This window comes from Camellia sinensis, chromosome 12, assembly GCF_055761805.1.
Source record: "Camellia sinensis isolate YWXY chromosome 12, ASM5576180v1, whole genome shotgun sequence".
NCBI classification, from domain to species: Eukaryota; Viridiplantae; Streptophyta; class Magnoliopsida; order Ericales; family Theaceae; genus Camellia; species Camellia sinensis.
The window spans coordinates 137,503,312-137,530,338 of NC_138972.1; the positions used below are offsets into that span (position 1 = coordinate 137,503,312).

Here is a 27,027-nt window from a genome sequence, read left to right on the forward strand (position 1 = left end):
TTAAACATGGCTTGTATGCGTACATGCTTTACCTAGGCAAGATTTGGTCTGGCCCGCGTGCCATATCCATTACCATTTCCCTAGCATTTTCATTCCATATATATATCGTAGTTGTTGCATCCGGCATTAGGATCGTAGTCCTTTCTCCAGCGGGTCGTTTCCCCACTTGTGTCAATCCCCCCCCCCAATACTCGTTCTTGTGTCTGTCTACGATGCTCATAGTTCAGTTGACCGTTCTATGGTAGACAGACTTGTTAGCTCCATCAATCTATTTGACATAGGTGTGGTTTCGAACCGCTCGTGATTGGATCATGATTCAATTGCTTTGCGTATAGTTTGCATTGTTTTAATTACATTGCATCTTCATTTGCATTGTTTATACATTGTTTTGTATATATTGCATATCGTTTTGCATCCATTCTTGCATTGTCATGCATGTTGTTAACAATATTGTACCTGTTAAGTTTGTTTTCTTTGCAGACACGATATTGTATGTACGGTTCATTTGAGGCTGGTGCAACCAGACGAATCGGACAGGTATTGTATCCTCCAAGTGAGAAGTATCGAGAATTGCATAATTCTCTTACATCCTCTCTGCATTGTAGTGTAGTTTGGTGTATGTTAGCTTAAAATTGTCGCGTGTATGCTTCATTATAGCTTCCTTTGCAGGATCATAAGTTATGTCTGGCTTTGTGCATTGTCTTGCATTTTGCCCCTGCCTTCGGGCGCATATGTTGTTTGTCTTGCATGTTTGTCTGAGTCTTCGGCCGTGTCAAAAATGTGTCGTCTCTGGGTTTTGACATTCACTCCCGTCATTGTTATGACTTTCGAGTTCTGTCAAAGAGGGGCAACTGTAGACACCCCATTTTTGACCGTCCTCAAGACTTGGACGTCACCGTTTGAACACTCGGTGATTATCCATGTTTGTGTTCGTTTGGAGTTCCCGGAGGTCTCGGCTACGTGCCTTGCCTCAGGATCTCCGAACTCGACCGTTTAGTGTCTGGTTTTGCACCAAACACTTGTATTTTGCCTTGGAGGGGCAGGGAATGCCTTGTGAGGCATCCCCACACACCACCGGCAGTGGCTAGAGGCCACCGGCTGGTTTTTGCTGCCACCGGCAATTTATATTGCCGGTCGACACTCTTTTTTGCCAAAATGGCATCTTTGGCCGGCCGACTACTGTGCATCTTCTTTTGCAGATATTTTAAGACAGCTGCCTTGCTTTTGGCTCCCCTCTATACACGTGTATAGAGGGATCTCCCTCTTTAGAAGCTTGTCTTGTAAGCTTTACAAGACAATAAGCTCTATAAAGAGAGGGGCTCTCCCTTGTTGCTAGGGTTAGAAACTTGAGGCACCTTAGATATATTTAGACAGCCACTTTTAGGGTTTTGAGTTCTAGGGTTAGAAACCATACACTTTCTATCTCTATATCTCCCTCTTGTGTGTGTTAAAGTGCGTTTGTGTCTTACTATTGTACACAAACACATAGTGTTTCACCTCCACTTAGCTACTGAGGTTCTAAGAGGTTGGTTTTGGTGTTTTGGAGCAAGATTCAAGCCAAGGAGGGCCATTGGAGCATCATTTGTGAAGGTGGTCTACAAGGATGAGAAACTTTCTATTTAATCCCCATTTTTGCATTGTATTTTTACCTGTCTTAAAATCGTTTTTGAGCTTAGTGTATAATACAAAAAAGTTCTGTTTTTTATCTCTCTTGATTGTTTATTAAGGGTGTTTTGTGGTTTGGAGGTGTTTGACCCCTCTTAGGCCTTGAAAGGCCTCATTTTGTGCTATTTTGTGCAAGTTTCGAGACTTTGGTGTTTGGGCCTCTTCACCACTGAAATCCCTCAAGATTTTAGTGGTGAAGATGGTGCCTTGAAGTCTCCAAAAGAGAAGGGCCACCCCCTCCCCTTGTTGTCCTTGAAATGGACCCATTTTGGCCTCTTGAGGGAGCATCATGTTAGAGTGCGTATTGACCATATCTTGGCTGCTTTCCTTGCTTAATATGTTGTAATATACCTCTGTTTTTAATTGGTTTTGGTACACCACGCATGCTTAGCATACCTACCATGTAATGCCTTGTTATTGCCTTAATATGCCTTAGGTTGTTAGCCTTTGTTCAAGCATGTTTTAGGCTTAGTCTTGTGAAGGTTTTGTGCATATTTTGCCATGTTTTAGGTTTGTCCATGGTTGTTTGGGTCAGATTTGGCATGCTTAGTATAACCCCTTTGCATTTCGGCTTGTTGGCCTTAAGGGTGTGAATGTATAGCATGACATTTTTGCATTGATTTGGTGATTTAGAACCATCCACCATGTCATTTCAGTCCCCTTTGCATGCCTATATGTTTGCCTTGAATGCCTCCTTAATGCTTTGAAAGCTCGTGTAGCATGTTCCATGTTTTGGCCATTGTACATGCCTTTGAATTTGAGCCACTTAGATGCCATCTAGGGGGTCCCCGTTGCATGTTCTAGGTCTGCCTTGAACCTATTTTAAGTCCCCTTAGCCTTGTGAGGCTTGGTTGGTTTGGTCATGGTTCGAGCCCCTTTGACTTGCTTCAAACACTTGAGCCATTTGTTGCATGTTTAGCTTGACTTGTTGCTTGGTTTGGCACCATGTTTTAACATGATTTTCAGAGCTTATGTTGCATGCTAATTGTCCATGATATCCATTTTCAAGTGTGCTTGAGAGTTGTCCAATTTGTGCCTAAGCGTTGGCCTTTAATCATGTGCATGTGTGTATGTGTTTAGTCCTTTATTTTGGTCACTTTGGCCACTGTTTTTAGGCCTATTTAGAGTTGCCTAGATCATGTATAAGTCCCTCTTTTCACCCATTTGCATTGCCTCATGTTTCCTTGTATGCTTGCATAAGTGCCTTGCCATGCCATGTTGCATCCTTAGCTTGTATGCCTAGGTTGCATTGCATCTTGCATGCATGCCTTGTTCCTTGACTTGGTGATGGGAATTGGGCCTTGGTTTGTTTGTTTGGTTTGCATTTCATTTGACATGAAAGTTGCACACTTGATCACTTGGGCCATCATGCATGGAAATGCGTGATTGGTGGTCCGAGAATCGAGACACATGCCCCTTTGAGTCATTACCATGATAAGGGACATGATTGGTGCATATATGCTTGAATTGTATTGCCATGCAAGTTCTGTCCTCTGCTGTTGTGAGTTGCAGGTTCTGCAGGCATTATTTGCCGACCGGCAGCATAGATTGCCGACCGGTAGTGAATAACCAGCCGATGGACTGATTTTGTGCCGGTGGCCACATGACACTGCCGGTGTGCATTCTACTCAGCCGGTGGTGATTTCCAGTGTCCAAGGAAGCAGTCCTGAGGTTTTGGTAGCCTCCAGAGGAGTAAAGAAAGGAAAGTAGAGGCAGACTATGCATGGCCGTGCACTTCCGGGCAAGACTCGAACATGTGTTGCATCTGGCTCTCCTCCCGAGGCCGTTTACTGCTTTCATTAGATTAGTTAATTTGTTAATTAATTAATTAATTTGTAATATTTAATTAGATTGCGTAGTTAATTATTTGTAATATTTATTCGGTCCCTCCGAGCGAGGGCAAATCTGTAATAAGTGTGGGTGAGTGTGTGTATGTCTTCCAACCCCCACTTCTTTCTTCCCTTTTACTTGCCTGCTTTGATGGTTAGTAATAGGTCATTTTTAAAATTAGCATACCTCATGCTATGCATGCGTGCATCCATACATTTGTCTTGCATGCACCGGGCTCGGTACATCACGCTAACTGCATTTGTACTTCAATTCCAAATTGAATACGTGCATCAATTGACTGCATTTCACATGCCATGTTTAGGTTAGCCGAGCCTACTCTAATTGCATCCTGTATGTGTTGCATTAGACATTTAAAACATGGACTTGGATCATGCATTGATTACTAATAAGTTCTCTGTTTTGGCACGGAGTACGATGTAAGTATTTATGCTTTAGCATCTCGCATGAGTGTGAATGCTATCATGACAGCATGTTTACCATGTGGCTAGATGCTTATGTGTTAAATTGCCTGAATGCCTGTGGGTGAAGGTTGGATTGCTGAGTTGGAAAAACTCGTTGAAATCCGTATTTTAGCCTACTTGCGAGTAGCAAATTCCAAAACATTTTTCCAAAACAAACGGGTGTGCAATGTTTATTTCCAAATTAGGCAATCTAGTCTATACTTGTTTGCTGTGTGCATAATATAGTAATGCTAGGCTAATAACTGGGATAAGAACACATAACGTTTTCAAAAACGGATATCACGGTTAGTAGAGGCCGATCTTCGGATCGGGCGAGAGGGGGTGCTCATAGCTGACCTTCCCCGATCGTACCCTAGCTGCCGGGCCGAGACAACTCCGGTGATGACGGACATGTGGCCTTCGGCACCGAGTCAGGATTTCCTAAATTCCCCCATAAAAAATATTTAGGTGGCGACTCTGTATCTGGCAAAGCAGTCCATGTTTGGCACTACTTTTTCAAAAATCTGTTTCTCAAAACGATTTGCCGGATTTGGACTCTTTGGTTCAGATTAAGAACCGTAACATCAAATCGAGAGTTCGAACTGTAGCGTGAGGTCCCACGCGGGCGCGTCTACACTCAGCAATCACAGCGTTATCACTTGACAACATCTTCTGAATGTGCTGGTACGAAACATTGACCCTTAAGGGCTCGTTAGGCTCACACTTGAGAGGATGTCCCTCGGGAAAATAGATCCTACAGTAATTATCATATGCAGTAGTGTTACGCTTAAGCCGCTTTGCCAGAGCTCTCAAAAAATTCTTCATCGTAACACATGCAAACGCAGGCCCATTTTCAATCACCACACGTTCAGGCTGCATAATGATTGCCTTCTTTCTCTTTAAAATTAGAGAGTAACCAACAGAGCTGTAGTCATTGAAAATGGGTCCTGCGAACAAGTCCTGCGAACAAGTATGCATCTGCAGATTCCATGATTTCTGCACAGAAGGCGGGGCTCACAGCACCCCAGTAAGTACCAATGAAATGGGGTCCTTTGGCCGATGGCATCACCGCGACTGGATAACCACACACATCTGCTAATTCGACAAATGCATCAGAAGCCTTTGCCACGCGCAGTTTTGGCCCAGCCACCAACACTGGCTTCACTGCCTTGTTCAAGAACTCTGCTGCTGCTTCCACTGTAGCCTCCAAACCCATCAGATTACTCAATCTATACACTATTAAAATCAAAATCAAAATAAATTGAACCAAATATATCATTCATACATGAACACACTCACTACAGCAATACATACACACATATCTATTCTATTATATAAATCGCACAACCCATAACTTTGCCTAGATTTTGGACTAGAGGGAATCCTCCTACGAAGATGCCCATAAAATTAGTAAATGCTAAAACTCCATGTCCAATAACTGTTAAATTATTTTCAAATTCAATCATCATTTCATTAAACCGCTCAAAACTTTCTCATTTGCATAAGTCAGTTGGTGGGAACACGTTCTTTGTCACGCTTGTTTGATTCTTCAAAAAATGCTCTAAAAAATTGATTAGTTTGAAAACTGGCATGTGAAAAAATAAAACTAATTCAAATATTTAATTCTCCCAAAAGGTTTCTATGCATCGTCTTCATTCATAAGCTAAAGATCTTCACACACACATCACTAGTATATATATATATATATGACAAAATCAAATTATCTAAGTTGTACCTGGGAGAGATTGAAAATGGAACTAGCTCGCGGCTAAAAGTAGGACGTGGAATCGCCGGCAAGTTACAGCTAACATTGATATAGACAGGTTTGCTTTCTTTCAATGCGGTTGATATTGCGTTATCGATAAGTTCATGTGCATCCTCCAAGTTATTCACAACTGCCTAATTGCTTCACAATCCACGATTCACTCAAAAACATTCACTTCAACTCGTACCATACATACACATCCACACACACATTTATACAAATAGATCTCACTCAATTGGTGTTCGATCAAGCAAAACTTGTTTTGATTTTGAAACTCAAAAATAAAATATTTTTGAAAAACTCTATAAAAAAAATTATTAAAAAAATTACTAAAAACAAATCAGTACATTTTCATTTTTTTTTTAAAGAAAATTTACATAGATTTAGTACGCTCGGACTGTCCATCAGTCTGAGGATGGTAAGCCGTGCTAAAAGTCAATCTAGTGCCCAAGGCACTCTGCAAACTCTACCATAACCTAGTAGTAAAACGCGGATCTCTATCAGAGATGATCGACACTAGGACCCCGGGCAACCTCACTATGTCCCGAATATACAAGTTAGCAAGATGATCTACCGAATCTCTCACACACATAGGAATAAAGTGCGTCGACTTAGTCAATCGATCAACCACCACCCATATGGCATCACTACCCCGTTGAGTCCTCGGAAGACCCACGACAAAATTCATTGTGACGTGCTCCCATTTCCACTCGGCTATAGGCAAGGGTTGCAACAAACCCGCTGGCCTCTGATGCTTGGCCTTCACTTGCTGACAAGTAAGGCACTTTGACACAAACACCGCCACGTCCTTCTTCATACCCCTCCACCAAAACTGGCGACTCAGATCATGATACATCTCCATGCCTCCCGAATGCACCGCAAGGCGTGAATGGTGAAACTCTCGGAGTACTTCCTCTCAGCAAGACTTCGGCACAAACAAGCGATCTCGGTATCTCACACTCAAGTCAGGATACACGGTTAAACCCTTCTCTACCTTCCCATTGGAGATCTTCTCCCAGAGGAATTCTATCTCAAGGTCACCCTTCTGTGCCTCTAACACTCAGTTCACAAGTGTAGGTTGTGCAACTACAGAAAACAAGGTTGCGGCCTCAACTGACTCGCTCAACTGCAAGTCAAACTCTCAAAGGGCATCCAACATTTCCCATTCTCGGATAGCAATGCAAGCTACATTACTAATGGACTTCCTACTTAGGGCATCGGCCACAACATTTGCCTTCCCCGGATGATAATGCAACTCGAAGTCATAATCTTCTATGAACTCCATCCACCGTCTCTGCCTCAAATTCAAGTCTTTCTATGTAGACAGATACTTCAGACTCTTATGATCCGAGAACACCTCGAATCTCTCACCATACAGATAGTGCCTCCAAATCTTCAAGGCAAAAATCACAGCTGCTAACTCTAAGTCATGAGTAGGATAGTTCCTCTCGTGTGTTTTCAACTGACGTGAGCTATAGGCTACTACTTTTCCCTTTTGCATTAATACACAACCCAAACCCTCTTGTGAGGCATCACAATACACTGTATAACCCAAACCCCTCTCCGAAATAATCAAGACTGGAGCGGTGGTAAGTCTAATTTTAAGCTCTTGGAATGACTTTTCACAAGTCTCACTTCACACAAATTTGACCCTTTTCCGCGTCAATCTAGTCAAAGGCAAAGCTAGCCTGGAGAAATCCTTCACAAACCGACGGTAATACCCGGCCAATCCCAGAAAACTACAGATCTCAAAGACACTCTTAGGCTGTGCCCAATTCTACACTGCCTCTATCTTGGATGAATCTACAGTCACCCCTTTCCCAGATACCAAATGGCCTAAGAACTCAATCTCTCTTAGCCAGAACTCACACTTCCCAAACTTAGCATACAACTTATGGGCTCTAAGTAATTCAAGCACCACTCGCAAGTGTTCCTCGTGCTCCTCTTCAGAAGGTGAATAAATCAAAATGTTGTCCATGAAGACGACTACAAAGCGATCTAAGAACTCCCGAAAAATCTGGTTCATCAAGTCCATAAACATAGCTGGTGCATTGGTGAGCCCAAAAGGCATCACCAGAAACTCATAATGGCCATACCGCGTACGGAATGCCATCTTTTGTATATCTTCATCCCTGACCCTCAATTGATGGTAAGCCGATCTCAAGTCTATCTCAGAGAAACAACGAGATCCTTTCAACTGATCAAACATATCATCTACACGAGGCATATGGTATTTATTCTTAACCGTAGCCCGGTTCAGTTTTCGATAATCGATGCAAAGTCTCAAAGCCCCATCTTTCTTTTTAGCAAAGAGGCCTGGTTCAGTTTTCGGTAATTGATGCAAAGTCTCAAAGCCCCATCTTTCTTTTTAACAAAGAGGGTCGGTGCTCCACACGGCGAAGTACTAGGGTGGATAAAGCCCTTATCTAGCAACTCCTGGAGTTGAATCTTCAACTCACTCAACTCTGCTGGGGCAAAACGATACAGTGCCATGAAAATCGGTGTCGTGCCAGGCACTAAGTCAATAGAGAACTCGATCTCTCGATGGGGTGGTAAACTAACAAGATCCTTAGGAAAGACATCCGAGTACTCACAAACCGCCCTGGGCAACTTTGTCCGGGTCTTATCACACTCACTACTCATACAGCTAGCGAGAAGGCAACTAAGCTCACTCTGCCCTCGCAGATCATACACCGATGGTAAAACCCTACCAACCTAATCTCTGAAGAAATGAAAACAATCTCAGCTCAAGGTGCATACAGTAACCCTCTGACGGTAGCAATCTATAACAGTCCGGTATGACGATAATCAGTCCATACCCAAAATCACATCAAACCCAGACATATCCATCAACAAAAAAGAAAATGGAAGACGACGATCAACGACCTCTATATCACAACCTCGACATCCCTGTTTCAAAATCAGCTCACCCCCAACAGGTGACACAACACAAATAGGAGATGCTAACTGTGCCAACTCCAATCCCAAAATAGATGCAAAAGCAAAAGGTATAAAAGAATGGGATGTACCCGTATCAATCAACACATTGGCAATCAAATTGCAAAACAAGAAGGTACCTCTTACAACAGATGGAGTCGGTACAAGATCTGGCGTGGTAACAGCATACACGCGCCTTGTACGTCTTTGGTCTACCTGCTCACCCCTTGGAGCATATGACTGCTGTACCGACTAAGCCGAAGAGGCTCCTTGATTGTCCCTCGAGGCCTGAACTTACTGCGCTGGCTAATGACTCTGTGTTTGTCTCGAACCAGACGCACCAAGTGTGCCACCCAGTTGTGGGCAAAACCTCTTCAGGTTCCCCGCCTGCCCACACTGATAACAAGTGAGCGGCTAGCCCCTACCCTAACTCTGGCCCTGAGAATGAGCCGAAGATGAAGTTGTTCGCTGCTCTCATCCCCTCTATGGGCAAGCTGGAGACTTGTGGCCCAACTGACCACATTTGTAACAAGTGATGTCTCCCTGACCGCTTTTGTCAGAACCTGAACGTGGTACTGGAAAGGTAGACCTCGACTACACTCACTGGGATTGCTGAGGGTTAGAACCCCTCTGCCTCTTGCCGTCTCCCTGGCCATCCTGACTCCTTTTGGAGCCCCTCATCCGCTCCTCCTCTGCGTGCATAATAGTCTACACCACTGACCCGCGTCTGTCTTCAGCTGGAAGGATGCCAAGGTCACCCGCAAACCTCCGTCTTCGATGCCAAGCATCTCAAACATCTTCGTCATCTGTTCAAGCCATTTGTCAGCCTTCAATGGCTCTTTAGGGTCACCCAAAAACTCATTCGGATTCGACCTGAAGAACTCCCTCTTCAAAAAAGACGGCCCTGCCTCAGCTACTTGGGCCTGGACTTGATTCTTAGCTCGGAGAATGTCCATAGACTCCCTCAATGCTCTGGCCATTTCATGGGCCAAGGCATCCATAGCCTGCTAACCTATTGGCTCGGCTATGTTGGCCTGACCAACTCCCTCCTCCTGCGCTGGAATCTCATCCGGTATAGGCATCTCCTGCCTTCTAGGCTTACCACGCCTACCGCCTCGGCCTCATCCTCATATCCTAATAAAGGTAACAAGTACATTAGCACATTCACAAATGTGCCAAAGCTGTTTCACTCGCGTCCTAATATGATGGACAACTGTAATTCACTCCACATAAGCACATAATCATATAAGCACTTACGAATTTCATTTCCGAATAATGACTGTCCCGTGGCGTTGCTAGAGTTCCAGTTAGAAACGGCAGTGATCAAATGCCTTTCCAACAGGACTCCCAGAAACCCAAGGATCCAATCAACATCCTAGAAACTAAATCACATACCCGTATAGTTGCATAAACATGTTATCACATAGCACATAACATTACACTTAAGTCTCTAACAAGTGAGACAAACCCATTGTGGTACTAACCACAACCCACGTACCCAAAGTATTCAAACCCGGTACGCTCTGATACCAAGTTGTAACGCCCTCAAAATAAGAGATAACTCATTCATTCATAAGATCCTTAAAACATAAAACAAATATTATATTCCATACATCAGAGTATTCTATACAAAAGATGTTACATGTTTGTCAACAAAATAGATGCCCAACGGATTACAACCTTCCAAGTCAATACTTGGTTACACAAAAGAAGAGTTCTAACTCGTTTACATATAAAGCCCTTGGCTTGAGTTACACGTAACACAAAACAAAATAACAACAAAAAGAAGTCTTCAGCCCCTAAACCTCCCAAACTACATCGTTGGAGGCGGTATATCACCTGCACCTGAAAATGGTGTCCTAGGAAGGGTGAGCCAATGCCCAGTAGAGATACGCTAAACATTATATGAGAATTAGCTAAAACATTAGCATTTGATAAATGTTTAACCAATATAAGCCAATTTACACTCTTTCCATAATCAATCCACTTACATTATTCAATGTTATCCAAGCAATTTAAAATGAGACTACAACTCATATATCAACAATTCAATAATCAACAACATTCAACACTTCCATTTTCTCGCATTTTACGGAACTACGTCCGAGGGAACCGGCACCCAAATATATAAAAGATTCGGGATTTTAACCCTGGACACTCTGGCCAACTTAATTATCAATGGAGTCCATCTCCTATCTCCTCCCAAACAAATGGAGTACATCCCCTATCTCCTCCTACACAATATACATATACAATGTATTTAAGCACATAGTCATATACAATGACCCAACAATTCACATATTCAATTCGTTAATTCCACTGTCACATTCAGTGACATAATCCAAATGATTAGTTTCAATTTTCCTAATCATCATGCAGTGTCTACAACAATCAAGACTATCCTCCACCGATAGCCCAAAATAGTTATTTCTAAACAGATAAACAAATCTATCAAATAGGGCTATTCAAAAATCCGTTCAAATCGGTAATCCGGACCAAACCAGACCGAATCATACGGTTTGGTTCGGTTCTATTAAGAATTGGTTCGGTTTCGGATTAAGAAATATGAGAACCGTAAAAACGGTTCGGTTAATGGATTTTATGAAAAAACTGTGGTTCGAACCGAACCGAACCGAATTTTAAAAGATATATATATATAATATCAAGTTTTATTTTTATTAATTGGTTTTTTATAATTTTAATAATATTAGGATGGTATAGATATGTAATATTAAGTAATGCCTCAATATTATTAGTTTTTATCATGAGTTAAACGTAATTAGTTTAAGTAATTATTTTGCTAATATTAACAATTTATTCTTAAAAATAGAAATTTTTGGAACCGTAAACCAAACCGAAATCGAACCATTTTTTCGGTTTGGTTCTGGTCTGGTTTTACAAATGTAACGGTCTGGTCTGGTTCTCAAAATCATAGAACCATTAGGATCGGTTCGGTTCTTGGATTTTCTCAGAACCGAACCATTCCGGACCGTGTACACCCCTATAATTTATTACGTTTTCCATCGGTGAGTGATTTATTAATCCAACTACACCATTCAATCACAATTTCCCCTAATTTCAAGATTCTCCACCCAATTTCATATTCTCACAACTTGCCAAATTAATTATACAAATTAATTATTTAAATTCAATTAGGGCATTTTTCTATCTTTCTAAAAAATTCCAACCAAGGACAAATTCCACTCATCTTTCATACATATTTTCATTATCAAGACCTCTTATAGACAAAGAGGCCCAACATTAGAAAATCCCTCTTTTACAATTTTAACTCAAAACCCTAACTTCACCAAACTTTCCAAATCTCACAGTTTATACAAAATGACTAAAATTTATGTTAAAGCTGAGAAGAATGAGTAGATTATCTCCACCTCAAATGAAGAAGCTCAAAGGAGAATGAACAAGAAAACCCAAGATGCTCCAAATCCAAGATTTTTCGGATCAAAAGATAGCCCACGCGATACTCAAGCTTTTATACAAAGGGACTAGGGTAGAAAACCACTAGAACAAGGTGTATTTGTAGAGAGAGAGTGAGTTTAGAGAGAGAGACCACCGGATTTAAGGTTTGAAGAGAAATGGGGATGAAAAAGTGATGTAGAATCATGCTGCTACGAACTGATATATGCAGGGCTCGCTCGAGCGAAGGATTGGTCGCTCGAGTGACCAGACACAAACGAACCTTGCTCAAGCGCAAGAAGTGTCGCTCGAGCGAACAATGCGAAGCTTCAGGTCTGCAACCCAGACGCACGCTCGAGTGCAAGAGTCCTCGTTCGAGCGAATAAACACAAAACATAGGGCTCGCTTGCTCGAGCGCAAGAATCGTCACTTGAGCGAAGAATACCAATCTTCAGGTCCAAAAGAGACGCAAACGCACGCTCGAGCGAAAGACCGCTCGCTCAAGCGAAGAGATACAAGACACAAGGCTCGCTCGAGCACAAGAAGGCTCGCTCGAGCACAAGAAAGCTTGCTCGAGCGGAAGCTGCGTTTGAAAAAGAAACTTGAAGACCTACAATACTTGCTCGAGCGCAAAACCCTCGCTCGAGCGAAGAAGCCAAATCCTGGGCAGCAACCATTTGTTCTAACTCACAACCAACCTGTTCCAAACTCTCCCAACAAATCCCAAAACTCAAATACAAAGAATCAAAATATGAAAACGAGATACAGACAACAACATACAACCACAGAACTCGAGTCCGGAATGTAGTAAATGACAGGGGAAAAACTGGGATCGATATACCACTGATGTGCTTAGGTTTTTTGTTTTAAAATCATTATCTTTTTAAAAAATAGAAAATAAATTTTAAATGATTGCTTTTTGGAAACTTATTTACTTAAAAAATTTTGAGCCCATTTTATTTTTAGAAAATTATTTAAAATTGTTTTGGACTCATAAAAATTGGGTTTTACAAGAAAATTAAAATAATAAGAAAAAAAATCACTTTGTTTAGTTTAGAATTTTTAAAAATATTTTTTTGAATTTTGAATTCATATTTTTATATATTTAGTGTTTTTTAAATATTTTAATCAATTTTTTTAACTCTTTAGATCCACTTAATCTAAATATACTTAAAAAGAATAAAATTTATACAAAAATCTTTAAAAATTTCATTTAATACAACAAAATATGAAAAATGTACTAAATTTTATTTTTATTTTTGTATTTTGTGTATTTGCTAATTTTTTTAAAAACAAATTACAAAAATTATACTTTTTAAATATATCTAAGTTAGGTATATCTGAAAAAAAATAAAATAAAATTTATGAAAAATATTTTAAAAATTCAGTAAAAACAAAAAATATAAAAAATAAAAAATTTAATTTAAAAAAAAAGTGAATTAAACCAAACAAAGTGAATAGTATTTTTGAATATTTTATTATTTTATTTTTGAACAAAAAATATAATATAATAAAACTTCAAAAAGGATACCAAGGCTCCAACCGAAGGTTAGGTTGGATTTGTTGTAAACCATGTGAATGACAAAAGACACTAAAGACTTTCATTGTTTGACCTCAGATTTAGACAAAAAGACAATTGAGGCTAATGCTATAATTGCTCTATCTCAATACTTTTTATGCACATAATATGTTAAATTACAATATTGTACTTTTCTTTCATGAGAATCATTGATCCTCTTAACCTTATTAATAAATATTTTAAGGGTAGTATAGACAATGTACCATTATATTATTTAAATTTTATATAAACCAAATAATAATAATAATAATAATCAGAGCATCTTTTACTAGTACCAATTTGGTGAAGGAGTGCGTGGACCACAAGTGAGAACCAAATATAATACAAATAGTGGTGGGAGCTTATAAGTTGACAAATAAAGTTATGTTATTTTGTTTTGATTTTTTGTGTTTGCTAACTAACACATTTTGTTAATTTTTCTTTTTAAACTTTTTGACAATAAGGTTTTTGTAGACGCGCCCGAACGTCCCGGGAAAATCCCGTTTTGTTCATTGGAGCTTACTACAGTTTGGACTCAATGTCACAGTTCTTAATCTGATCTTGCAAAGTGCAATGCGAGATTGATAAATCACCAAAGAGTCCAAATCCGGCAAATCGTTTGGAAAAACTAATCTTTGGAAAGAAGTGCCAAACATGGACTGCTTTGCCAGATACAGAGTCGCCACTTAAATATTTTATTTTTGAGAAATTTAGGAAACCCTGACTCATGCCTAAGGCCACGTGTCCGTCATCACCAAAGTTGCCTCGGCTCGGAAACTTGGGTACGAGAGGGGAAGGTCATGCAATGAGCACCCCTGCTCGCCCGATCAAAGATCGGCCTTTACTAATATGATATCGTGTTTTTGAAAACACATGTGCTCTTATTCCGGTTATTAACCTATAATTACTATGTGATGCTCACAACATACAAGTATAGACTGGATCGGCTAAGTTGGAACAAAACATCTCATGTTTGTTTTTGAAAGCGGTTTGCTACTCCAAAGTAGGCTAAAATGCGGATTTTGCCACCCTCAAGTGGGCTTAGAAAACATGGTGATTTGCCACTCTCGAGTGGGCTTAAAACTCGCAATCAATGAATTGTTCCAATTCAAGTAATCCAACCTTCACCCACAGGCATTCAGACAGTTATATCACATAAGCACTTAGTCTCATGGCAAGCATGCTATCATGGCAGTCACTCACATTTATGCAAGGATGCTAAAGCATAAACGCTTACCGAGTACTCCGAGCCAAAACAAAAGGTATGTTAGAAATCAATGCATGATCTTAGCTATGTCAAGAATGCCTAATGCAACACATACAAAATGCAACTAAGATAGGCTCGGCTATTCTAAAATGTCATGTGAAATACAATTTGATACATGTATTCAAACAGGAATTGAAATACAATGCAGTTAGTATGATGCGCCGAGCCCGGTGCATGCAAGACAGATGAAAGGATGCAAACATGCGAGCATAAGGATGCTAATTGAAACATGCCCTAAAGCTAACCATCGTAAGTTGGTAAATAAAAGGGAGAAAGAAATGGGGGTTGGAAGACATACATCCCACACACTGGAGACACCCCATTTTTGACCGTCCTCAAGATGTGGACGTCACCGCTCGAACACTCGGTGATCATCCATGTTTGTGTTCGTCTTGAGTTCCCGGAGGTTTTGGCAACGCACCTTGCCTCAGGACCTCTCGACTCGACTGTTTTGTGTCTGGTTTTGCACCAAACACTTGTGCTTTACCTTGGAGGGGCAGGGAATGGCTTGTGGGCCATCCCCACACATCACCGGCCAGGGCTTGAGGCCACCGGCTGTGTTTTGCTTCCACCGGCCAAATGTTTGGCCGGCCGGCACTATAGATGGCCGGCCGGCTATCTTTTTTTGGTCAATTGTATTTTTGGCTGGCCGATCACTGTTCATCTACTTTTAGTAGATATTTTGTGCCAGTTGTGATAGCTGGCACCCACTCTGTTCCCCTCCATACACGTGTATGGAGGGATTTCCCTCTTGGATGGCTTGTTTTGGAAGCCTTACAAGAGGGAGTTGCCTATAAGAAGAGGCTTCTTCTCTTGGCATTAGGGTTAGAAAACATTGTTAGAGAAGCTCTGGTTCTAGGTTTATGGTTTTATATCTATCCTATATCTATATCTCTCATTCTCTTGTATTGTGTGTGTTTAAGCCTTAGTTTTGTACACAAACACCTACTACTACACCTTTCTCTTGGAACTGAGGTTCTAGAGGGTTGTTTTGAAGTTTTGAAGCTGGTTTGGACCTAAGGAGACTGCTGGTCCACCATTTGTGAAGAGGGTCGACAAGGGTAAGACTTTTGTCCCTTTTTACCCCATTTTTGCAAAGCTTTTTAGCCTATCTTGCATCTGTATTTGAGCTTAGTGTATAACATATAAAAGTTGTGTTTTTACTTGCTCTAAGTAGTTTCTTAAGGGTGTTTCAATCTTTGGTTTGACCCCTCTTAAGCCTTGAAAGGCTCCATTTTGTGCCATTTTGGTTGAGCTCCAGGATCATTGTGTTTGGGCCTCCTCACCACTGAAATCTTGAGGGATTTCAGAGGTGAGGATGGTGCCTTGAGGTCCCAAGAAGGAGAGGGCCACCCCCTCTTCTTGTTGTCCTTGAAAAGGGCCATTTTTAGCCTCGTGAGGGAGCATATAGATTGAGTATGTATTGACCATGCCTTGACTGATTTTTATGCTTATTATGCCATGATATAGCATTGTTTTAAGTTGGTTTTGGTACACCATGCTTGCTTAGCATACATGCCTTGTAATGCCATTTTGTTGCCTTAAAATGCCTTAGGTTGTAAACCATTGTTCTAGCATGCTTTAGGCTTGGCTTTGTGAAGCTTTCATGTTTATTTTGCCATGTTTAAGGTCTATCCTAAGTTGTTTGGGTCGACTTTAGCATGCATTGCATAGCCCCTTTGCATTTTAGCTTGTAGGCTTCAAGTATGTGAGTGTATAGCATGCATTACTTGCTTTGATTTAGTGAGTTGGGACTATTTTCCATGTCATTTCAGTCCACTTAGCATGCTAGTATACTTGCATTTCATGGCTCTTTGATGTTTCAAGAGTTTGTGTTTCATGCTCCTTAAAAATGCATTTGTGCATGCTTCCATGTGTAAGCCATTTAGATGTCATCTAAGTGGTTTTGGGGGTTCATTTTGACATGCTAAAACCCTGATTTTAGTTGCTTAAATCATGCCATGTTTGGTCTTGATAAGTGTAGTCTAATGCCTCTTTGGTGAGCCTTAGGCGTTGGTCTTGGTTGCATGATATGCTTGCTTTGTTTAGTTGGTTTGGCACCTCCTATAGCATGATTTTCAGAGCTTCATTTGCATGTTAATTGTCCATGCTATGCCTCTTTTAAAGTGCGCTTAAAAGTTGCCTTTATGTGCTTAAATGTTGGTCCATGTTGTCATGTATGCTTGCATCTGCATTTGGCCTCATTTCCTTGGTTGATGGCCACTGTTTTGGGCTTCCTTAAGGGCTGCCCAAACGAGCTTAAGTCCATCATTTGCTTGTTTGCATGCTTACCTTGCATGTTTGCTTGCATACTTGCATAAATGCATTGTATGCCCATGTTGCATGCTAGTTCACATACCTAGGTTGCACTTTATCTAGCATGCCTTGTTCCTTGATTTAGTGATGGGAGTTGGGCCTTTGTTTGTTAGTTTGCATTACATTTGAAATCAACATGCATAACTTGGTCTCTTTTGCCATCACGCATTGAAATGCGCGATTGATGGTCCGAGAACCAAGGACCATGTCCCTTCGAGTCATAAACATGATAAGGGATATTGTTGGTGCATACATTGCTTGAATTGCATTACCATGTAAAGCTCTGTCCTCTACTGCTGTCAAACAGATTCTGCAGGAACGTTTTGCCGATCGACTGCACAGAGTGCCGACCGGCAATCCATCGGTGGCCGATGGATTGTTTTTTGGCCGATCGACACCAAATCACAGCCGATGATGATTCCCTCCAGCCGGTGGCATTCCCCAATATCCAGTGAGCACATCCTGAGACTTTGGCAGTCTTCAGAGGAGCAGAGCAGGGAAAACAGAGGCAGCTTGTGCATGGCAGTGGACTTCCGGGCAAGACCGAGCATGCATTACATTGGACTCTTTTCCCGAGGCCGTTAATCGCTTCCTTAGATTAGTTGATTTGCTTAACTAATTTAGTTGGTCAGTAATAATTAATTAGCTAGGATAGTTGGTTTGTTATTGGGACTGTATTATTCTTTCGGACCCTCCGAGCGAGGGCAATTATGTAATAAATGTGGGTGTGTGTGTGCATGTCTTCCAACCCCCACTTCTTTCTCCCTTTTACTTACCTGCTTTGATGGCTAGTATTAGGACATGTTTACTTTAGCATACCTCATGCTATGCATGCGTGCATCATTCATTAGTATTGCATGCACCGAGCTCGGCGCATCATGCTAACTGCATCGTATTTCAAATCTGACTTGAATACATGCTACTTGCCGCACTTTACATGTCATTTTAGGATTAGCCGAGCCTATCCTAATTGCATTCTATATGCGTTGCATTAGCCACTTTAACATGGACTTGGATCATGCATGTTTGCTAACATGTTCTTATTTTGGCAAGGAGTACTAGGTAAGCATTTATGCTTTAGCATCTTGCATGAGTGTGAGTGTTTGCCATGACAGCATGCTTACCATGTGGCTAGATGCTTATGTGTTATAAACTGCCTGAATGCCTGTGGGTGAAGGTTGGATTGTTTGAGTTGGAACAACTCGTCGAAATCCGTATTTTAGCCTACTTGCGAGTAGCAAACCTCAAAACGTCCTTCGAAACAAACGGATGTGCAATGCTTTGTTCCAAATTAGATGATCTAGTCTATACTTGTTTGCTGTGCGCATAACATAGTAATTCTAGGCTAATAAATGGAATAAGAACACATAACGTTTTCAAAACCGGATATCACGGTTAGTAGAGGCCGATCTTCGGATCGGGCGAGAGGGGGTGCTCATAGCTGACCTTCCCCAATTGTACCCTAGCTCCCGAGCCGAGGCAACTTTGGTGATGACGGACATGTGGCCTTTGGCACCGAGTCTGGGTTTCCTAAATTCCCCCTTAAAAAAAATATTTGGGTGGCGACTTTGTATCTGGCAAAGCAGTCCATGTTTGGCACTTCTTTTCTAAAAATCTGTTTTCTCAAAACGATTTGCCGGATTTGGACTCTTTGGTTCAGATTAAGAACCGTGACACAAATTGAGTCTGAACTGTTGCACGAAGGCCTCACGCGGGCGCGTCTACACACACGCACACTTATTTACAACATTGCCCTCTCAGAGGAGGGTTCGAATGAATAATACAGAACCAACTAGCTAATCTGAGCTAATCTAATTAAACTAGTTATTACACAACAAAAATGAATAACAAGCTACAGCTAATTATTACACAACTCTAATTAATGAACACATTAACTAAGTAAGCAATTTAAACAAGCATGTAAACTAAATGGAGTAGGCTGCCCTAGCTCTGCCTTGGATGACGAAGGATGCATGCATGCTCGAATTGCCTTGCGCGGAAATCCATTGCAATGCCCCAACTTGCCTCTGTTTGCAAATGTTATCAGAACACTTCACCAAGCTCCACAAAGCTTCCACTCCTCCTAGGAGACCTCTAGGGATGCTGCCGACCAGTTATTGCCATTGGAGACCACCTGCCAACCACTTTTTGTGGTGAAGACCAGAAAAAGTGGTCGGCCAACCACTTTATCTGGTCAATCGACCAGTTTTTGTTGCTGGTTCTGGTTTTCTGCAACAGAGGGCAAGAGAGGGGCATGGCAAAGTATTTACAACACATGTGTGCACAACCATCCTCCCTATCATTACATGAACTCAAGGGAGTATAGTTCTCGATCCTTGGCCATCAATCACGCATCTCGATGCATGATAGCCGAGGAGCCGAATTGCGCAACTCAATATGAAATGAATGCACATATGAACATGTAAAGCTTAAGGCTCCATCATGTATAGCCAAGAGTGTCGGCGACCGGGAATTAAGGCACGTTTCATCACTTCGAGTATGAAATGCCCCTCGTTTCCCGTGTTTGGGCTAACTCCTATCCCAAACACAATGCAACAAACATGGCATGCACAATGCGACTTCAAGTATGCAAGCATGGAATGCAACTTGAACAACCTAACAAGGCTAATGGCATGCACAATACTAATGCATGCAACAACTAGCATGCATAATACAAATGTCAATTAGTATGTACAATGCAATGATGTAACCTAAACATACACAATGCAAGGTATAAGGCACACACAATGCGATGAACATGGCATACACAATGCGATGATCTAAATGGCATACACAATGCAAGTAGCAACCTAGCATACACAATGCAAGGAATAACGTGGCATACACAATGCTAAATGCTAAGAATTAGATGGCACACTCAACGCAAGGCAATCAATGAGGTTTTCAACACAATGTAATGCATGCATGCACAATACAATGCAACAAGGGCAACAATATGCAATACACCAAACATGCAACAACATGTAAACCATATACTCAATGGACTTAAACCGAAATGGACAGACCTCAGCCATGCCAAAACAGTTGCCATAACACCAAAACGAAGGCAAAAAATGCAAGGCATGCATGCACATGCATTGGCCTATCAAGTGGGCCCACGAGCACAACTCTCAAGAGTGATCAAGAGGCTATAAAAATGGGAGTGTAACAACACTCTAAGCTCTGAAATAAGGTAAAGAATGATGCCAAATCACTCAAAACACACAAGTGCAGCATGCAAAGGTCCTTAGAGCATGAAGCTTGCATAGAGGACTACAAAGGGGACATGTAATATATGGCACAAAAGTATGAACCATCCATGGACAGAGCTTAATTAGGTCTAAACAATGACCGAAACATGCTGAGATGAGGGCTCAAGAGCCTAGGCAAGATGGCATACACGCTAGGCCACAAACTAGGCAACAAATGCACAACCCTCAAAGACACTTAAGGAGTGAACGAAGTGGGAATATGGCAGGCCTAAATGCTCTGAAATATCATGGGAAATGATGCCAAATCATCTAAATAGCTCAAAGATAGCATGCATGAGTGAACAAAACACAAAGCTAGCAAGGCCAATTGCACTACAGCTACACAAAGCATGAAGGATATGGCAAAGGCAACCCGAAATAGCCCTAGAACATGTTAAAATGATCCTAAAACATGCATGGAAGGAAGCCAAAACAAGCTAGCATGAAAGGCATAAGGCATGGTTAATGCAAGGCAAATAAGGTGGTTTACACAACACCTATTAAGACCAAACATGGGATGACTTAACCAGTAAAAATCAGAGTTATGTTATGGCAAAATAACCCCTAATAAGCACTGAAATGATGGCTCGCAAGCTAAGGCATGAAGGCATACGCAATGGGTCATGTTAAGGCATAAATGGGCAAACCCTCCAACGCATTGAATAGGTGATAAATTCAAGTGTGCGACCTTGAAACATGGACTGAAATCACATGACAAGTGATGCCAAATCATTGAAATAGACCAAGCAATGCATGCTAGGGGACTCAATGCACAAAGCCTACAAGCTAGAATGAACCATAGCTATATAAGGCAAGTCATGTATGGCCAAAATAACATAAATCAGACCTGAAACATGCTAAAACATGAGCAAAGTCTTCTCAGAGTTAAGCCAAAAGCATGCTAAAATGACATGTTACAACATGATGCATGTTAGGCTATTTCATGGAATTGCACTACAAGTGCAAGGAGCATGCAAGGGCCAACCAAACCAAACCAAACCAAACCAAAATAGGGTCATGACATGGCAAAACATCACCAAAAACATGCTGAAATGGAAAGAAAACAAGCTAGAATGACATGCTACTTCATGAAGCATGCAAGACTAGTTTGTATGATTTACGCTACAAGAGTATCAACCATGCATGGAGTGACAAAACCAAGCCAAAACAGATCTAAGGCATGTTAAAACAACCCCAAATACATGCTAAAAACATGCTAGCACAAGCTTAATAAACATGCTCACTCATGAGGCTAATAAAGCAAGTAAACAAAACATAAGGAGAGGGGGGTGACCCTCTCCTTCTTGGGACCTTAAAATACCATCTCCACCACTAAAATCCCTCTGTATTCAGTGGTGAGAGGGCCAAAACAAGGTGGTCCCGAAGCTCACACAAGAGGCACAAAAATAAGGCCAAACAAGGCCTAAGAGGGGGTAAACAACCCCAAATGAAAAAGTGACCTTGAACAAAGGTCTTAAGCATGCAAAAATAGAACTTTTATCAGTTATAAGTTGAGCTCAAAACAACATGCAAATAGGGCTAAGAGTGGAATAAAAAATAAAGCTTAAAGAGGAGAAAATGGGTTACCCTTGAAGCACTGCAACAACAGCAAATCCTCCAGCCCAAAACAAACTCTTATGATCCAAAAACCACCTCCAAGGACCTTAGCTCAAATATGGTGGTGTGTGGCTAGGAGTTGTAGTGCAAAAGTGAAGGAATAACACTCTTTAAGGCACAAAATATATAGAGAGAGAAGAATATAGAGAGGGAGATGTATGCCTCACTCTTGGCCAACTTTAGAACCTGGAAAAAGGAGGGGGAGGCTCCTTCTTATAGAACTCCAAGCTTTTTAGCTTCTTGGAGAAGCTAAAAGTGTAATATCCTTGTTCCGTAATATGCTGATTGGTCCTTATTATGAATATGATTTTGTGTGCCATTACATGAAAATATGTGGTTTTAAATTTCTATCTGTTCACCGTAGGAATATCTCTTTGATTATCTGTTTTGGAAATTAAATTGAAGGCTCTATCGGCTACAGAAACTGAAATTGATTGCGTCATTGTGATTGGCATAATTTTTAGAGCCTACGGTGAAATTTGATTGAAAATTGATTCGGATCAAAATAATTAGATTCAGAACGATCAGTTAAGTGCCCAACCACCTAATATTAAAATAATTGACTTAGTGGGGCTATATAAAGGGCCATATGCATTTAATCTCTCTTTTTTGGACTCTTTTTGGCTGATTTTGGGCTCTTGAGTGCGAGAGAACCGAATTAGAGAGAGATAGTGTAGGGAATTGAAGGTTTGGCTCAAGTTTGTGAAGAATTGGGGAATCAAACTCAAGAATTTGCTACAGATTGGAAGAATTAAGCCTCTAGGTGAGTAATTCATGAATTTTGAGTTATCATCTTGTGAATTCAAGTTTGAATAATGGTCAAGGACATGGATTGGTTTGATTATGAGGAAATTGAGTTGATTTTGTTGTATTGAAGGCCAATATGTGCATGCATGTATGTAATTGCTTGAATTTGCATGTTTAAGTTTAAAATACATGATCCATGAAGAATTTTGGTTGAAGCTCTTGTTTGTAATCACCAATTGCACCACGTAAGTCGAAATGGGAGTGATATCCCACATGCATGTACAATTTATGAGGAATGAGTTTGAAATACATGGAATTGTTGTCATGGTAGCAAGTTTGGGGTAAATTGGAACATGCATGTAAATGGTTTATGAAATTGAGCTTCATAATGTGTTGAATTTGATATTAGTACATGTTTATGTGAAGATTGAGCCAAAAGCATGCATTTAGAAACTTTGAATACCTAGCTGAAGTTCAAGAATGTATTCTGGAAAACCCAGAATTTTTGACGTCCGCTCGAGCGGGGGAAATGCCGCTCGAGCGGGGAATTCGTGCTCCCAGTATTTTTGTAGACATGGATGTCCGCTCGAGCGTGGAAGTTCACGCTCGAGCGGGGAGCCATGTAGAGAGGCCTTCCGCTCGAGCACCAGAGTCCACGATCGAGTGTAAATTCGACATAACTAGTACTTTTGCAGGCCTCAAGGGTCCGCTTGAGCGGGGAAGTCCACGCTCGAGCGGGGACCCTGTTTTCTAAAATTTTAAAAAGGCATTCTGAGTTCCGTTTTCCGTTCTCTTTCACTTCTAAGTACTCTTAGGCATGCATTGAGCATTGTAATTGAGTTAAAGAGATAAGAATAAGGCCTAAAGAGGAAAAATGTGAATTTAGAATGGATTGAATTGTTGGTGACCCTTTTGTGTTCATGGTGTGTAGGGTCGAGCTCCAGGGCAGATCAATCAGCCGATCACTGTGAGTAATATCTTAATAAAGATATCTGAAGTATGTTATTTATCCAATTGCTTACTTTCATATATGTCTTGTTAGTTGCTATACTAAATTGGGGACAAATATCTGTTATGCTATGTATTGGGCCAAAGGCCGTCTAATACGAATAATGATCTGATACAAATGATCTGATACGTATGATAGTATGACGATCTGACACGAATGATAGTCTGACACGAATAATAGTCTGATACGAATGACGATCTAATACGAATGATAATCTGATATGAATGATAATCTGACACGAATAACAGTTTTGACATGAATGGATGGGCCAGAGGCCATTTTTATAGGAATGAATGAATGGGCCAGAGGCCATTTTGACAAGAATGAGCGAATGGGCCAGAGGCTGTTTTGACAAGAATGAACGAATGGGCCAGAGGCCGTTTTGACAAGAATGAGCAAATGGGCCAGAGGCCGTTTTGACGAAGAATGAATGAATGGGCCAGAGGCCGTTTTGACATGAATGGATGGGCTAGGGGCCGTTTTGGCAAGAATCGATGGGCCAGAGGCCGTTTTGACATGACTGGGTGGGCCAGAGGCCGTTCTGACAAAGAATGAATGGATGGGCCAGAGGCCATTTTGACACGAATGAATAGGCCAGAGGCCGTTTTGACATGAATGGATGGGCCAGAGGCCGTTTTGAGAAAGAATAAATGGATAGGCCAGAGGCCATTTTGACATGAATGAATGAATGGGCCAAAGGCCAGTTTGTCATTTGAATGGGCCAAAGGCCAGTTTGATATAAATGAAAGTTTGAATGGGCCAAAGGCTAGTTTGATGTAAATGAAAGATTGAATGGGCCAAAGGCCAGTTTGATATGGGAAGATAAATGGCCAAAGGCCAGTATGTTTGGAACTGCAGTCACTTGACTTAAATTGTATATATACATGTTACATAGAAATATGAATTGGGCCCAAGGCCATTTGGAGCATGTTGTTCTACATATCGTTTGTATAACTTCTTTATTTGATATTATTTACAGGGCTATCGCTCACGCTCATTCATGTGTTTGTAGGTGAGCCAAGAGAAGTCCAAACCCAGCCCTAGTGAAGTCTGTGTGGAGCAACAAAGGTTTTGAAGAGTCAGCCCTTGCGTCTCACGCACGAGACTCGTCTTCGCCTTTTTGTCATTTTGTTTTATATTATCATGTTGGCGAAGTCTTTGAGTATGTCTGTGTATAGTTTTCATGGGTTGACTTAGATTTGGATGATCCTGTCTGTACAGAACTTTATGTTACTATGCTTTCTGTTGTGAGTTATTAACATATGTATGTATGGAATGTTATGGTGTGCATATAAGCACGACTCTATGGACAAAGTTTTAAATTTGCTTCCGTTTGGCCCTTTTACTCTGATGAGTTTTGTCTTATTTGGTTTGAGGCCGTAGGTAATCTTGTGATTACTGGCCGGTTACAGCCTTAACCCATAGGGACGGGTTCGGGTCGTGACAGAGTGGTATCAGAGCAGGAGTTAATAACTCACACACTTGTCCAAAAGAGCAATAAGCGTCTAGAAAAGATCTAGGACGCATTCATGTGATAAGTATGAATCTGAAAGCATCAAGAATACGCTTAAATATTTAATATGAACGAAAATATATTATAAGTTTGTGATTCGCTTGCATTGCAAATTGTTTGAATACGTATGCTTTTTAGTATATGCGTACCTGTGCATCTTTTGTACAAAGTATAATGCAAGTTTAATCGGATGGTGAGAACATGTGATTATATGAGATACGAATTATTACACTAATGCGTACAACAAGTTTGTTTTGTTATAATGCACAAACATATGAATATGAAAAATTGCTTATGTGCATTCGATTCTACAAATGGGTGTCTATGTGAAATATGAACATGATTTGAGTATATAACTACTTAGTAAATGTTCAGCATGCGACATCTGATAAGTATACAATTATCTGTTATGTATGTGATTAATTGTGCCTTGACGATACATAAAATGGGAATATAGCAATGTGCCTATGTACGAATGTACGCATGTGTATCTGTGTTTAATTTTGCATTGGGCAACCCGATATTTGGCAAGGCTTAATAAGAATTTGTGTAAAACATGGATAAAGTAAGGGCATAAGAGTTGGCAGACTCTTCCACAGCCCAACTTGGTGGATTGCAAAGAATAGTACAAGAAATGGCAGAGATTTTAAGACAACAACGTCAGTTGCCACTACGGCACGAACCTTTGCCACCACCAATGTAAGAAACACGGAGGAGTTTGCTATCGAATTTCTGGGGCTTGTTATATGTGTGGTAAAATGGACTATATGGTAAGGAACTATCCCCGAACTGAACGGGACGTGAATAAGTCTTCTGCCTCAGCTAGATTCGTGCCAATGGTAGGAATTGCTAATCAGGATAAAGTAATCACATTCATCCCAGAAAGCGCTCAAAATACTGCGAACGTTATCCCAGGTATCTATATTGTTTATAAACGAATGCCTATATGTCGATTGGTTCTGAATTAGTGCATGTGTGCATCTTTTGCTTGGGGTATCGTTTGATTCGGATCAGCATATCCTTTCATATTTGCTGCCTGTGTATCTGGATTGGTCAGACCCACAGAATCGAGACCGTATTTATTGAATATATATATATATGCTCCATTTGGGAAATTTGTGAAATATGTATTGGGATATCGATTAACTCTACACATGCATATGTACATCTAAACCTATGCTCAGGGTGATTTGTTGCATTACTGTCTTCAATGACTAAACCACTGGAATTATGACTCTGTGATTGTGTGATTGGGTCGAGCACCCCAAATAACGAACTCTATAAATTGCGAGATCATGTATTTGGATTGGTAGAAAATTGACTGAACTATGTGAATATGTTAAGCTTGACTCGTAAACCTATGTTTTTGTGACTAATTTGGAACCTCTGCGTGACAAATCCTATATTATGTGTAACCGAAGAACTTTGTTTAATGTGTAACTGTGCACCATGTGCTTGCATATAAGACTTATTTGGGAACTGCTGTATTAATTATGATACATACCTCTTGATATGAACGACCGCATGCATATGCAACTACACCTGAACTTATGTGGACAATGCCATATTGTACATGACTTGAAATGCTTTGATATGAACAGTTGTGATGAATGACTCTGATACGACTTTCAGAGCTGATGAACTTAGGACAATTATGAAACTATTTACTATTTACCT

The 27,027-nt window shown here is 40.8% G+C and overlaps 1 pseudogene; it reads right to left on the reverse strand.

The window, feature by feature from the left end:
* Nucleotides 1-27,027, reverse strand: part of LOC114322491 (pyruvate decarboxylase 2-like) — an 82,911-nt pseudogene that overhangs the window by 15,946 nt on the left and 39,938 nt on the right.